We start from the raw sequence: 13431 nt of genomic DNA, 5'->3' as shown, positions 1-13431 counted from the left end.
ATGTTGTCCGTGTGACAGATTTAATCAGTCCCTTGGTCTCTCAGACATGCAGCTGTTGGTGAATTCTTTTTTGCTAGTGTAATATTGTAAGTGTCTTAAGTTAGAATTAAAGCTTCCATTAAATGTTCATCTTGTTCTTCAAGAAGACTGTTTGCTGGAAGTAGCATGTGTATACATTTTTAAGTGGCAGTGCCAAAGAGATATTTTACACTACATCAAATCTTTAGTGTTCAGAAAAAATGGCCCAATTTAATAGAAAAGTCAGTAAATAATCTAAGTTGTTGGATCTGGGCAAAAGCAGGTCGCCTAGAATTATTGGTAAAAAATAAAAATATGACCCTCTTTGGCAGTTTTACGCCACAGATGCTGCATTTAAGATGACAGCATTGAAATACGGAAAAACATGTGGGATTTATAGAAAGTCTCTCCATGTCCAGATTGCCTGGCCCCTACAAGTCAAAATGTCACTTCTGAAACACATCATTTACCAGTCCTTCAGCAAAACAAACAACCTTTAGAAAAGTCCCCCATGGAACCAACGAGGTAAATAGTAACAGAGTTGGAATGTCATCATGATCAGAAGAGAATGGAACTTCAGATGTTGCCAACATTTTATAGAGAAGTCAAAAAGCAAAGGGAGCTAAAATTGAATATTGAACAGAAAAAAGCCTTTGAAACAACAAAATGAATTTTTGACAACTACTAAGTATGGGTCCTGGGGGAGATGCTTGGTATGATCAGGGAGACAGAAAGTAGCAGTGTATACTTACTTACTTCAGTCTGTGAAGAAAAATGAGAACTCCAGGGATTGGAGAAACTTTATCTAAAGACTAATGATTTGCTATAGTTGTTTCCTACGAATTCTGTATCTGAGCCTTTAGCAGGATCCACCTACAAATTTCCACTGCCATTTTCGTCAGGTAAAGAAGTATGTCAAATGTTTAATCTCATTTTAATGAAAGCTAAAGCACAGAAAAAGACATGTATTAAACTTCTATTATTCTTTAGGAAGGAGTTCTAATGATCTGATGTTTTTGCTTGCAATCTGATATTCAGAATAGTCTGGTTTTAGGATCAGACAATCTTGGGAGATCCCAGGCTTTAGCACTTGTTAGCTATGCTATCCTGACTGAGCAAGTTTTCTAACCTATTGAAGCTTCAGACTTCTCATCTGTCAAATGCAGATAGAACCTTCTTCACAGTGTTTACAGAATAATGTGAATTATGTTGAGCCTTTAGCAAAGTGTGTGCCACATAATAAGTGCTTAAAAAAGTATAGCTGGTATTATTAGAGAAAACACACTAGAGCTCTACATCCTAATAAGCGGTATGAAATTATTCTCATCTAAAGCCCCAAGTACTGTGTTAGGTGCATCCTACAAGACATAGATCTAAATATAGGACAGATTTAGAAAATAGAGAGTATTCCAAGTAATAACAAACTTCATTCCTTCTTTGTAAAGATTGTGATGCAGCTACAAATTGGTTAAGCAACAAAACACTACAGTCCTCCAAGTCCATCCATGTTGCTGCAAATGGCAAAATTTCATTCTTTGTTATGGCTGAGCGGTATTCCATTGTGTAATTGTGTATATATACCACATATTCTTTATCCATTCATCTGTTGATGTAAATAATGCTGTTTTGAACACTGCATGTCTTTTCAAATTAGTGTTTTGGTTTTTTGGGGGGATATATACCCAGGTGTGGTATTGCTGGGTCATATGGTAATTTTATTTTTAGTTTTTTGAGAGTATAACCTTTAAAAATTGTGAATCACTATATTGTACACCTGTTATATATAATATTGTACATCAACTGAATTTCAATAGAAATAAAATAAATAATCCTGAAAAAAACCTCACTGCAGTCCTGAGGTTCTGTTAACCAATGAGGAAACAAATTCACACATGGTAAATATGAGACTCTCCCTTTTTGAAAAATGTATCATCATATTTTTATTTTGGATGATCTCTAGATTCTTGGGTACCTTGGAAGCAAAAAGCCATGATTCAGTTTTGCACAATCATTTTAAAAGGAAGAGTAAAGGCTTTTATCTTGGTTTAGCAATTACCGTGTTTGTCTCAGAGGGTGGAAATTTGACTCCCATATTTACTAACTCACCTTGTTATGGGCAAATTGCTTAATAATCTTATTAATCATCTTCCTCATCCATAAAATAGCACAATAACATTTACCTTCCTCATAGGGTGTTATGAGTCTTTATTGATTAACATTTGGAAGATTACGATCCTTCAATGAAAGGAACTGTCAAGTATAATTATCATTTATTTTTGCATGATATGTTATGGAACAAGACTTTAAGATGCTATTCCTGTGAGCAAGACCAATAAAGATATGCAGATCTATGCATCTGATTGCCAAGAAACACCCTATAAAGTGATTCCCTTTGGAGATGATATGAGGGGTTTTATCAGATTCCAATTTTAGAATGTTTTCTTTTTAAGGAAATGTTTCCTTTCATTCTCCAACTGCATGATGTAACCAGTGATGAAGGAAGAGAGTTAAGATTTCCCTCCATCATCAGAGCATCCTACCTTCAGTCTTCACCTCAATCATAAACACTCCTGAGACATTCAGAGTTCATTCTTTTCAAGGTCAGGTTAAAGGGAAGGGTATCTAAGGATAAGAGATTAATATTGAGAATAGGAACATGAATAAGGCATTTCTCTGTGTTCACTTTTTCCTCCTTTCATACATTTTTTGTATCAACAATTCTTTTTTCCTCTTCAGGGAAAATGCCTCAAACCTTACCACTGAATGTGAAATTTTAGTACCCAGAGACACACTGACTAGAAAATACCCAGTTACAGTGGTTGCTTCCCCCTTTCCTCTTCACTGGGGAGGGCAGTTTTGAAAGACGATCGCAGGGTTGGATGATGCTTAGACTTCTGAAGGAAGCAGACCAAAGCTCTTCTACCAAGTTATCCACCCTACAGACTTACTTACTACAACACACATCTCATCACATGCCTGGCTTGCTCAAAACCACCTTCCCAGAGATAAAGGTCATGATTTAGGGGCTCTTCACAAACTAGCACAAATTTTCATTACAGCCTATTGCCTGCCGCCCTCCTCACCCCAAACCCTCAGCCCAAAACGCTTTTTCCCAGCCTCAAATTAATCTTTCAAGACTCAGCTCAAAAGTTCTCTCTCCCACCATGCCCTAAAGTCAGTTACACCATCTTCTGTATTCTCATAGTATTCAAAAATTTGTTCATTAACAATTGTTGCGTTCATGTACATATATATATACACATACATATATAGCACATATAAAAATGATATACAATGTATTTAAATGATTTTAATATATTATTTAAATTTATTTACATTATATTACATTTTATTATAGCTTTATTTTTATTTAAACTTTAAATACTTATTTCTCTGATTTATATTTTGTCCATATATAGTTATTGTATCAATATTTTAATTAATTAGATATATTAAATTTTATTTAAATATATATGGTCATCTAATATGCATGTATTCATAATGTATATATTTTATTTAGCATTTTATTTATTATTTAGAGTGTGTTCAATTAATATTAAATTTGAAATAAATATAATTATTTAATAGCCTGTCTGCCTCAAGCACCAGGCTCCTGTGAATTCCCCTAGGATAACAAGGCAGAATGAGATTCAGACTCAACTAACCATGATAATCACATCCACTTTTACTGAGCACTTGCTCCATGCCAGGCACTGAGGTAAGTGACTAGTATACATTATCTCATTTAATCTATACAACCATCCAATGAGATTGATGTTATTATTGTCCGCATATATAGCTGAAGAAATAGAAACACAAATAAAGGAGGTAACTTGTCCCCAGTATTAAGTGCTTAGTTGGGTTTCAGCCAAGTTTTGGTCTTGACTCCAAAAATCTGGCCCTTGACCACGTGGGCCAGGGTGGGGGACACAGGGTGAGTGCTGCACATCACAGTAGTTAAGAGAAGGGGCTTGGGTGTCATATGAGCCAGGTGTGAGCTCCTGTTCCATTATCTCTTAGGGGTATAGTTCTAGACTATTTTGCTGCCTTTCATGGTCATATTGTGAGCTGAGAGCATGTCAGCAGTTAGTAACAGAAAGAATAGACTTTGTAAATAATTGACATCTTTACTTCCCTGGGATAGAACTAGAAAGAGCACTGGCTACACATTAAACTTGAATCTCCTCTATACTTAGACAGTTTCCATCCTTTAGATCCTTGCTACTCAAGAACAGGTACTATCAGCCTCACCTGGGAACTTGTGAGAAATGGAGACTCTCAAGCCCACTCCAGACTCCAGAATCAAAATCTGCACTTAGACAAGACCCTAGGGTGATCCCAATGTACTGTATATCTTGGGAAGCACTAGTCTAGACCATTCTCACTTCCTGTCCAATTTGTTAAAACATGGTTCTAAATAGGGCTTGTCTGATCCTCCATTGTTGTTCTAACAATTTATTTCTAAAAGAGATGAGAGGACCATGAAAGAAATGAGGGGAGTGAGGTAGCAGGTAAACTGAGAGTCAGATTCAAGTACCAGATTTGCTGTAAGTAAGCGGTGTGAGCTTGGGGAAATTACTGTCTCTGTAACTTAAATTGTACCTCTAACAACAAGTGTTTTTGGAAGAAGGAGATAGGAAGATGGAAATTAGCATAGATTATTTTAAAGGTGACTTTTAAAATTCAAGTATTCATTAAATTAAAATTAAGTAAAGTAAAACACAGATCTGACTAAAAATTGTGAAGATTGTGGCTCTGTCTTAACCACTGCTGTATTTTTAGCGCATAGTAATTGCTCAATAAATATATGAACCAAGAATGAATGGTCACTCTTACATTCTCAGAAGTCTTCCCCAAAGCTAGCAGCACCTTCTTCTGTACTCCTATCATAATTTTCACATATATTAATTGGCATCTAAGACAATGTAACAAAAATTTTCCAAGACACTTATACATTATTCATTACCCTGTCAACGAATAACATTTCTACACATTTACTTCCATAGGCATGCATCTTGCACATATAGCTAACATCATAGCATACATAGATTTGAAATCTGCATATTCCTTTATTGTACCAGAATAGAGATACATGGTAGGCATTCATTCAACATTTGTGAATAATTGCTTTCATAATTATAGACGTCATAATTATTTTAGGACTGCATAATAGTCCTTCAAGTGAATGTGTCTCAACTTTCAAAACAAGATCCATAATGTTGAACATCTTGGTGGTCTCTCATTTTTTTACTCCTACCAAAAAAAAAAATTACTAGAGTGAACATCTTTGATAGTGTATACTTGTGGGTCTGTTGAGTGACATTTCTTTGCAGTTCCTTGGAGTGTATTGACTGGAACAAAGGGTATGAGCATCTTTATGGTCCTTGTTACATGTTGCTAATTTTCTTCCTAGTTCCAAAATTCTAGGATTCTTAGAGAATCTCACATTCTCGAGTAGCTGCAGCAAAGACTAGAAGCAGCCAGCTACTGGTACCACCACAGTCCTTGAAAATGGCAAGACAGACATTTCCACATTCTTTTCTTTCATGGATGATTATAACAAAACGGAAACCTTGTGCTAGAAATTGGCTTAGAGCATCCAATGGATGAATATCATGTTACACAAATGACCAGAGACTAGTTGGATAAACAAGATAAACTCAAAGTTGCATTCTTTCCCAGAATCTGAGAGTAGTTAGTGCTTTAGAGCATGGATTCACAATTCTGTTTCTAGCCTATTTTTAAAATATCAAAGAGAAGGACCAGATGTCACAATGAATTAATATCCTAGACTTCCAAATCTGGAGACATAGGTTCCAATTCTCCCTGGTCGAAAGTAAATATGAATATTCTGTCTTCTTGGAGATCCTTCGTGGATATTTCATTCACCCCCAAATTTGCCAGTTTGACAGGATGATCCCAGAATCTTCTTTTTCATCATGACCTGAAGGCTGAACGCTCAGATGAGGTGCGGCAGGTGCCATATACAACCGAGCCGAGGGAAGAATCAGCCTGGTCTCCCACTCCCCTCACCACACATTCCTCTTGGGATTCCTATCTACTTTGCATCATTTCCCCTTTAAGAGCACTGAGCTACACAGCTGTTGTTTAAGAGAGGCAGGAAATAAATAAGGAGGAGCTCTGGCTCATTGACTGACTTAGTGATGGCGAAGTCGAAAGCCATCAAAGTGCAGCTGCGAAATCCATCGTCTCGGCCAGGGTAGTGTTGCAATCAATCCAAGTGGATCTAATAGAGGTACTCCCCGGCAAATGTCCTTCGGTGACACACAGGTCTCTTCTCTACTCAAGTCAGTTTCTTAGGCCTCATCACAGAGACTCTGCCATATCATTAGCATCCTTATCCCCAATCTCCACCTCTTCTAGGACGTCTTCTTGCTACATCAGGGTTACACATCCATTTTTTTGTGCTCTCATGATATCCTTCTCCCCATAATAGCATGGATCTCACTGGTAAGCGCCTGCACTTGTTTGTTTCCCCCACTGGTCTCCATGGGAACAGTGAATGCATCTACCCAAGTCACTGGCATATCCCCCAGTGCATAGCCGAGAACATGCCCATCTCTAGATCCATCGTTTGACTTTGTCTTTTTAAGCATCTCAGTAAGATCTTCTGGATCACCCTGGAAATCATCTGAGACATCTCTGTGAAAAGAAGAGTGGTGTGGAAGAGGCTCTCCTGATTGGTCCTGCGATGAGGGAGTTGTCTCAGCTCCCTGCCAACCAGGTACCTCAGCCCAAGTGAACTAGATTTGCACCAGAAACTCCATGCAGGTCCTCACGTGAGAAGTGTGAGTGGTGTGATGATCGAAAGTGACAAGTGATCTTTCCCAAAGAGACAAGGGGATGGAAGGAAGCAAATGGAACAGACTTTACTCCAGCAATGTCAGTATGCAACCCAGAATAATACCACTGAGGAAAACCTGGACTGAGGAATTTTTAATCAAAAGAACCAACTACATGTACAACCTTACTTTATATCTGCTTTTCTTTCTAGTTAAGTTGGGTCTTCCACTTAAAGTGTTTTTAAATAGACTTTTAACAAGGCAGAAAGAGCTCATTCTTTCACGTGTCTCCCTCCAAAACGTTTTCCCATGGGATCCAAGTGAAGAAAGCCTGGCTGATTCTCGACTTTCCAAATAGGGGGGCTCTGCACTTATCTCTGACATAGATGCCCTGCTTTTATTTGAGTTCAGGTGTATCAAACTGTGAGCATATGTTTAAAAAAATTGTACTTTAAGGCATACTAAAGACTGTTGAAGCATTCCTTCCTTCTTGTAGAAACCCAGGGATGAATTCTTCACCATTGAGGAAAAGTCCAAAAGAGAAAAGGAGCCAGCCAGGGGAAAAAGAGAACCCAGAGAGCAGATCTGGAAAGACCAGCTCCCCAGCCTCTAATCTGCAGTCATGGGAAATCCCAGAGAACCTGTCTCTTTCTCTTTCATTTTTCCTGAAAAATATTATGCAGAGCTTCTCCCCTGAGCTTCACTGCACCCCAGTATTTGGGATAATTGCATCCCACCTCTCTTAGGCTTGGGTGCTAGAATCTCACAGAGTTGGGTTTTTAAAGAAAGCAGGTTTAAAACTGTCAGCAAGAGAAGAGAGAAGGCCAAATTGCTCTCGTGCTTGAGCCCGTGGGCCAATTTGTTTGTAATTGGATTGGTATGCAGCGAAGATAGAGCTGTCTGGGGGAAACGCTCCATGACCCTCTCTTCAGGGAACGTTCCTCTGACACTGCTGCTAGGCCAGCACCATCCCCCATGGGGGAAAGGCAGAGAGACCTTGAGCCCAGAGAAGGACCAATCCTATGTGTTCATAAGACAGAAGGACAGCAGGGAATGCCCCCAAATAAACCCAGAAGTCAGAGCACACATTGCCAGGGCTGTGTCCAAAGTCAGAGACTGCGGGCCAAGGAGGAAGCTGCAATGAGGGGAGGGGAGGGGAGGAGAGAGGCCCCCAACATGAGACTAACAGCAGCCTCAGACCAGGAACCAAAGGAACTCTTTAAGAAAATGGAATTGCTACCACTTCTATTGCCCCCTCAGTTGGGCCCAGAGGGTCCAACTCTCAGGCAGTCATATAAATTCCATCCCAAGGCCGGCAGCAGCTGCGGAAGCTGAAAAATGTAGGCTTGGGAAGAAACAGATCTGGGTTCTAGGAGTAGCCCACCTTGCTTTCCTGACTCCAGGTTTTTCCACAATCTGGTAAGCACTGCATTTGTCTTCTATCGTGCTGTAGCAAGCTATTGCAAACTTAGCAGCCTGAAGTAACCCCCATTTATTACCTCACAGCTCTATAGGTCAGAAGTTCAGGCTCAGCTGGCTTCTATGCCCAGGGTCTCACAAGGCTGAAACCAAGGTGTCAGACAGATTGGGATCTTACCTGGAGGCTCTGGAAAGAATCTCCTCCCAGGTTCATTCAGGATGTTGGCAGAATTCACCTTTTTATGGTTTTAGGACTGAGTTCCCCAATTCCTTGCTTGCTGTCAGCCAGAGGCCTCTCCAGCTCCTAAAAGCCGCCCACATCCCCCCCCCACATGGCTTCCTCTACCTTCAAACTAGCAACGGCACATCAAGTCTTTCTTAGAACATCGTGGCCAGCAACAGGACCCTCAGGTCAAATGCCCTCACACTTCTGCTCTGATTCTGTTCTCAGCTGAGAACATGCCCTGCTTTTAAGGGCTCTTGTGATTAGATCAGGCCACCCAAGTAATCTCTTTCTTAAGATAAACTATGCCATATAACACAACATAATCACAGGAATGATATATGAGCACATTCAGAGCTTCTGGGATTAGTGGGGGAACTTCTTTAGGGGATCATTTTAGAAACTCAGACTGCTATAGCACCTAATTCCCTCTATTAAATCATATTCTGCTTGAAAACCTAGAGGAGTTTCTGTTTTCCTATACTGAACCGTAAGTGACCTGAGATCACTGTCTGCAAACAAACTCTTCAGAAGTAGAGAAAACAACCCTTCAGATTATAATGGGCTTACCCTTAGAGGGTTCTGGACCCTTAACCAACGAACGTCAGTTCAACAATTATTTAGCAACTGTCATGTATCAGTTTGTGCCATATTTCAAGGAATCAAAAGAGAAATAGAAACCTTACCAATGTGGTCTAGTGGGCCAAATAGACACATGAAGAGAGAATTTCAATGTATCATCACAGATGATGAGAGAGTAGTTCAAAAGTGAGTATCACTCATTTACTCAAGAAATATTGATTGATCTGACATCTACTCAAGATCAGGCATTGGCTTAGGTTCAAGTGATTTAAAGACCAATGAGGCCAATTACTGCCCTAGAAAATCTCAATGCTTGTGGAGGAGTGATATGCAATCATAATAAAATGCTGTATTATAATAATGTAACATTTTTGACTTTTTTACGAGTTACCCCACACTATGCTAAATACTTTCCACACATTATCCTATTTAAACTTCACCTTAAGCCCGAGAGTTAGATACAATTATTTTCTAAATCTTACAGAGGAGGAAACTGAGACTGAAAACAATTGTCACAATTCTCTAGGAAAAGATATATCTGGGTTTGCAACCAGGTAGACTCAATTCTAATACCCCTCGTAGTGGATAATGTCGAATGTCTAATGGCTTCACTTCCCACAGCCAGAACCTGCCCTCTATCTTGGAGAACTCTCCTTTGAGTCTCCTTGGCACACACAGATGGAGAGACCAAAGTGCCTGGGAGTGCACACACGGCCCCTGGGTGGTCCTTAACTAGTTACTGATGGATGTGAGAGTCTGAAAGCTCTAGTTTCTTTGCCTTCATTCAGGACAACTCTAAAGCTTGATTTATAGAGTTAATAAGTTTGCCTGCAGATCGGGCAAAAACCACCCTCTGTGTGACTTTGTGATTGCACACTTACTTGGCTTCCTCCCCTCCCTGCCCTCTGCCCCCACCCACTACTTTCCTAGTTTCCCTTGGGAATCTCCTTACAAATATTTGCTCACAGATCTGAGAATCTGCCCTAAGACACCCCTGCTCTGATATTTACACTACGCCACTATGGGAACCCAAAGAAGAGGGTGATTAACTCAGTTTGAGGCAGTTGGCAAAAATTTTACAAAGAAAGTCATATTTCCGGTCTTGAAAGATAAGCAGAGATCTGCCGAGGTGGACGAGTGGGAAGAAGAGTATTCCAGGCCAAGGAAATTGCACGTACAAAAACAGAGTGACAGGAAAATGAGGGCAAGTCAAAGGATGGATTAAAAGTTGTATATGCTGGAGCAGAAGGTAGATGGAGTTGAGGGCCTGCCAGGACTTAAGAGCTCTCTGGCCGGGAGAAGCACCAAAGACTATTAAGGGAGGATGCAGCATGATCAGATTTATGTTCTCATGCAACAAATATTTATTGAGTGTTTACAACGAAGGTAGGAAAGCAACCCAGGTACTGGGCATATCACAGTCAAGACCAACCTGGTCTATGTCCTCACTGAGTTACAGAATAATCCTTGTTGGTCCAATACAGTAACCACTAAATACATGTGTCTATTTACATTTAAGTTAACTAAGATTGACATTTAGTTCCTCAGTGATATTAGCTGCCTTTCAAGTGCTCAGTAGCCACATGTGGCTAGTGGCTATCTCACTGGACAGCACAGGTATAGGACACTTTCATCCTTGCAGACAGTTCTATTGGATGGTACTAGTCTAATCACATGAGAGGATAGCTCTGAGTTTTCCATCTAATTGTTAGTTTGTATGTGGCTATCTCCTGTTTAGTCTTTTTTTTTAAAATATTTTATTTATTTATTTATTTGGCTGCGCCGGCTTTAGTTGCGGCATGTGGGATCTTTAGTTGCGGCATATGGTACCTTTAGTTGCGGCATGTGGGATTGAGTTCCCCGACGAGGGATCGAACCCACACCCCTGCATTGGGAGCGCAGCGTCTTAGCCACTGGACCACCAGGACCACCTATTTAGTCTTTTTTAAAAGTCACTTCTTGTGCTTTTCTTTTTTGCATGGAGGAATCTGAGGATTCTTTTGATTGCACGACCACCTGCATTTGGCAGTCAAATTGTAGTGGTGGTTGTCAAAAGACCAGGATTGCAGAAATCCCTTTGAAAATGCACGTGGTCCTTTTATGTATTGGATGAGGGAGATATGCTCACACCTGCCTAGAGAACCCAAGTAGTGGGATCTGCCTGCCTCAGTCTGTTTACCTTGTTCACTCTGAATGTTTGTAGCTCAAAGTACATCCTCTAAAAGCAAAATAATATTCATGAAAGAGGCACAAACTGAATTACTCACCTGGAGTTCTGTCATTTCCAGGGCTACAAAAATGAAAGTAAAACAGCTACTAGCAACAGTAATCTCTGAAATCTGTATGGTAATGAAAACTGATTTTTTAAAAAATTTTTACATGGTAAGCTGATAGGAACTGGAGTTTGCTTTGAAGAGTCATTTCCCTTTATTTCATCTTCCATTTTCTTAAAAAAACAGTGAACAACAAAGTTTTTACTGATATACTAGAATAAACCTATCATAAACATAAAAACTGAGCTATGTAATCAAATATTTCCATCGAAGTGTCACTACAGGGAAATTTATCCCTAACAATTCTGAAGTATGCAATACAAAACTTAACGACTATGGCATTCAAAAACTAAATTCACCCTAAAGAGGCCATTTAATACTCAGTTGAGAAAAGATTATGTTTCCCTATTCCTGGTATGATACAGCTTTCAGGCTCCAAACAAACATTGCTGATCTTATGAACGGCCCCCTCTTTATTATAATAATAGGAGGAGTTAAGTTATGCATAAGAGAAAATGATGTATTTTAAAATAATATTATCAAGTTTTCTTGACTGTGATGCCTGTGTGAGAACCTTAACTCAGCTTTGTAGGATTTTTAGTAGTCTTGATTTAAAATCAGCTGGTACACAGTAGTAGACCAGTTCCTCAAGGCCTGGCGCAGCTGCAGGAACCAGCAGCCAAGTAGCAAAGATTGTATTATTTCCAGGGGAGAGAAGATGTCATCACAATCAATAGGATTGCTTTTTACAGATAGTTGGCTTCTCTTGGTTTGGGTTTTTTGTTTTTGTTTTTGTGTAGCCCTTGGTTAATTCTGTTGCCCCGGCACCTGCAGGCCAAAGGGTACAGGATCTTCCCTCTCTCCTCTTTGTCTCATTCCGCAAGCCTACAGGGGCAATAATGACCAAACTCTTGGAGTTTTCCCGTTGATTATAGAGAGGTGCATTGTATTCACAGTATATTCTTGCAGCCCTGCCCCCAGATGAAAGGAAGAGCATGAAAGCGCCAGCAGAGCCGGGACTCTGCTTTTCCAGCTCTAACATGCCATCAAACACGGACAGGGCGCTCGACTGACAGAGGCATTCTGTTGTTCATGTGCACCGAGTTCAGCTGGGAGCGGCGGAGCGGCTGAGATCAACAGGTGGCCTCGCTAATGGAACAGATTCACTCATTGTTTATGTGTTTAATGAATCATTGAGTTACCGATCAGCAGTGAGCAATGGAAGCTGTTCAAACAGAAAGGCAGCCCAGCCGTGCGGTGGAGCAGCCGCCATGCTCCTTTGAAGCCCTGCTAGCCCCACGGGGAGTGCGGGAGGCTTGGGGGTTACTCCCTATGGTTCCCAGAGAAACTGGTAGCGAGAAGAGGGTGTTGTTTCTAATTGGATGATGAAAGTCAGCTCAGGGGACAGACCAAAGGGCCAAATATAGAAGGGAAGGGAAGGCAAACATCTGAATCAAAGGTTGAGGTAAAACCGAGAGACAGGTGTTTGCGGTGAACCGTGCAATAACCCTCATCTCGGCTCCCGCTCCTCAGGAAGGAACCAAGTGGGGAAGGTCCAAAAGAAGTGAGAAAAAGCAAGGCTCAGTATTCGGAGGCCGATTTTCTTACAAAGGGTTCATGGTACAGTGGAGATGCTCTGTCGTATCAAGAGGCAAGGCTGACCCTTCTTTGTGGGATTCCCACGTGTTGCACCAGGCCTTTCCTGTGAGCAGAATTTGACTGGATTCTATACCAGAATTGTTTTTAAGGGGCTGTGCTTTTCTTTTTTTCCCCCACAAATAAGACTTTGTATTTGTCACCATTAGAAGTCTGAATTTTAGGTAGAGAATGGACTTGAGGACATGGGGAGGGGGAAGGGCAAGCTGGGACGAAGTGAGAGAGTGGCATGGACATATATACACTACCAAATGTAAAATAGAGAGCTAGTGGGAAGCAGCCGCATAGCACAGGGAGATCAGCTCGGTGATCTGTGACCACCTAGAGGGGTGGGATAGGGAGGGTGGGAGGGAGACGCAAGAGGGAGAAGATATGGGGATGTATGTATATGTACAGCTGATTCACTTTGTTATAAAGCAGAAGCTAACACACCATTGTAAAGCAATTATACTCCAAT

At 40.5% G+C, this 13431-nt stretch overlaps 1 pseudogene; it reads right to left on the bottom strand.

The window, feature by feature from the left end:
• The window catches only part of LOC102980249 (40S ribosomal protein S3a-like), a 115423-nt pseudogene that overhangs the window by 101007 nt on the left and 985 nt on the right, over positions 1-13431 (bottom strand).

The sequence above is a fragment of the Physeter macrocephalus genome, chromosome 11 (assembly GCF_002837175.3).
Source record: "Physeter macrocephalus isolate SW-GA chromosome 11, ASM283717v5, whole genome shotgun sequence".
NCBI lineage: Eukaryota > Metazoa > Chordata > Mammalia > Artiodactyla > Physeteridae > Physeter > Physeter macrocephalus.
The sequence above is the reverse complement of the archived record's forward strand: the minus strand, read 5'-3'. Positions and strand labels throughout refer to the sequence as shown.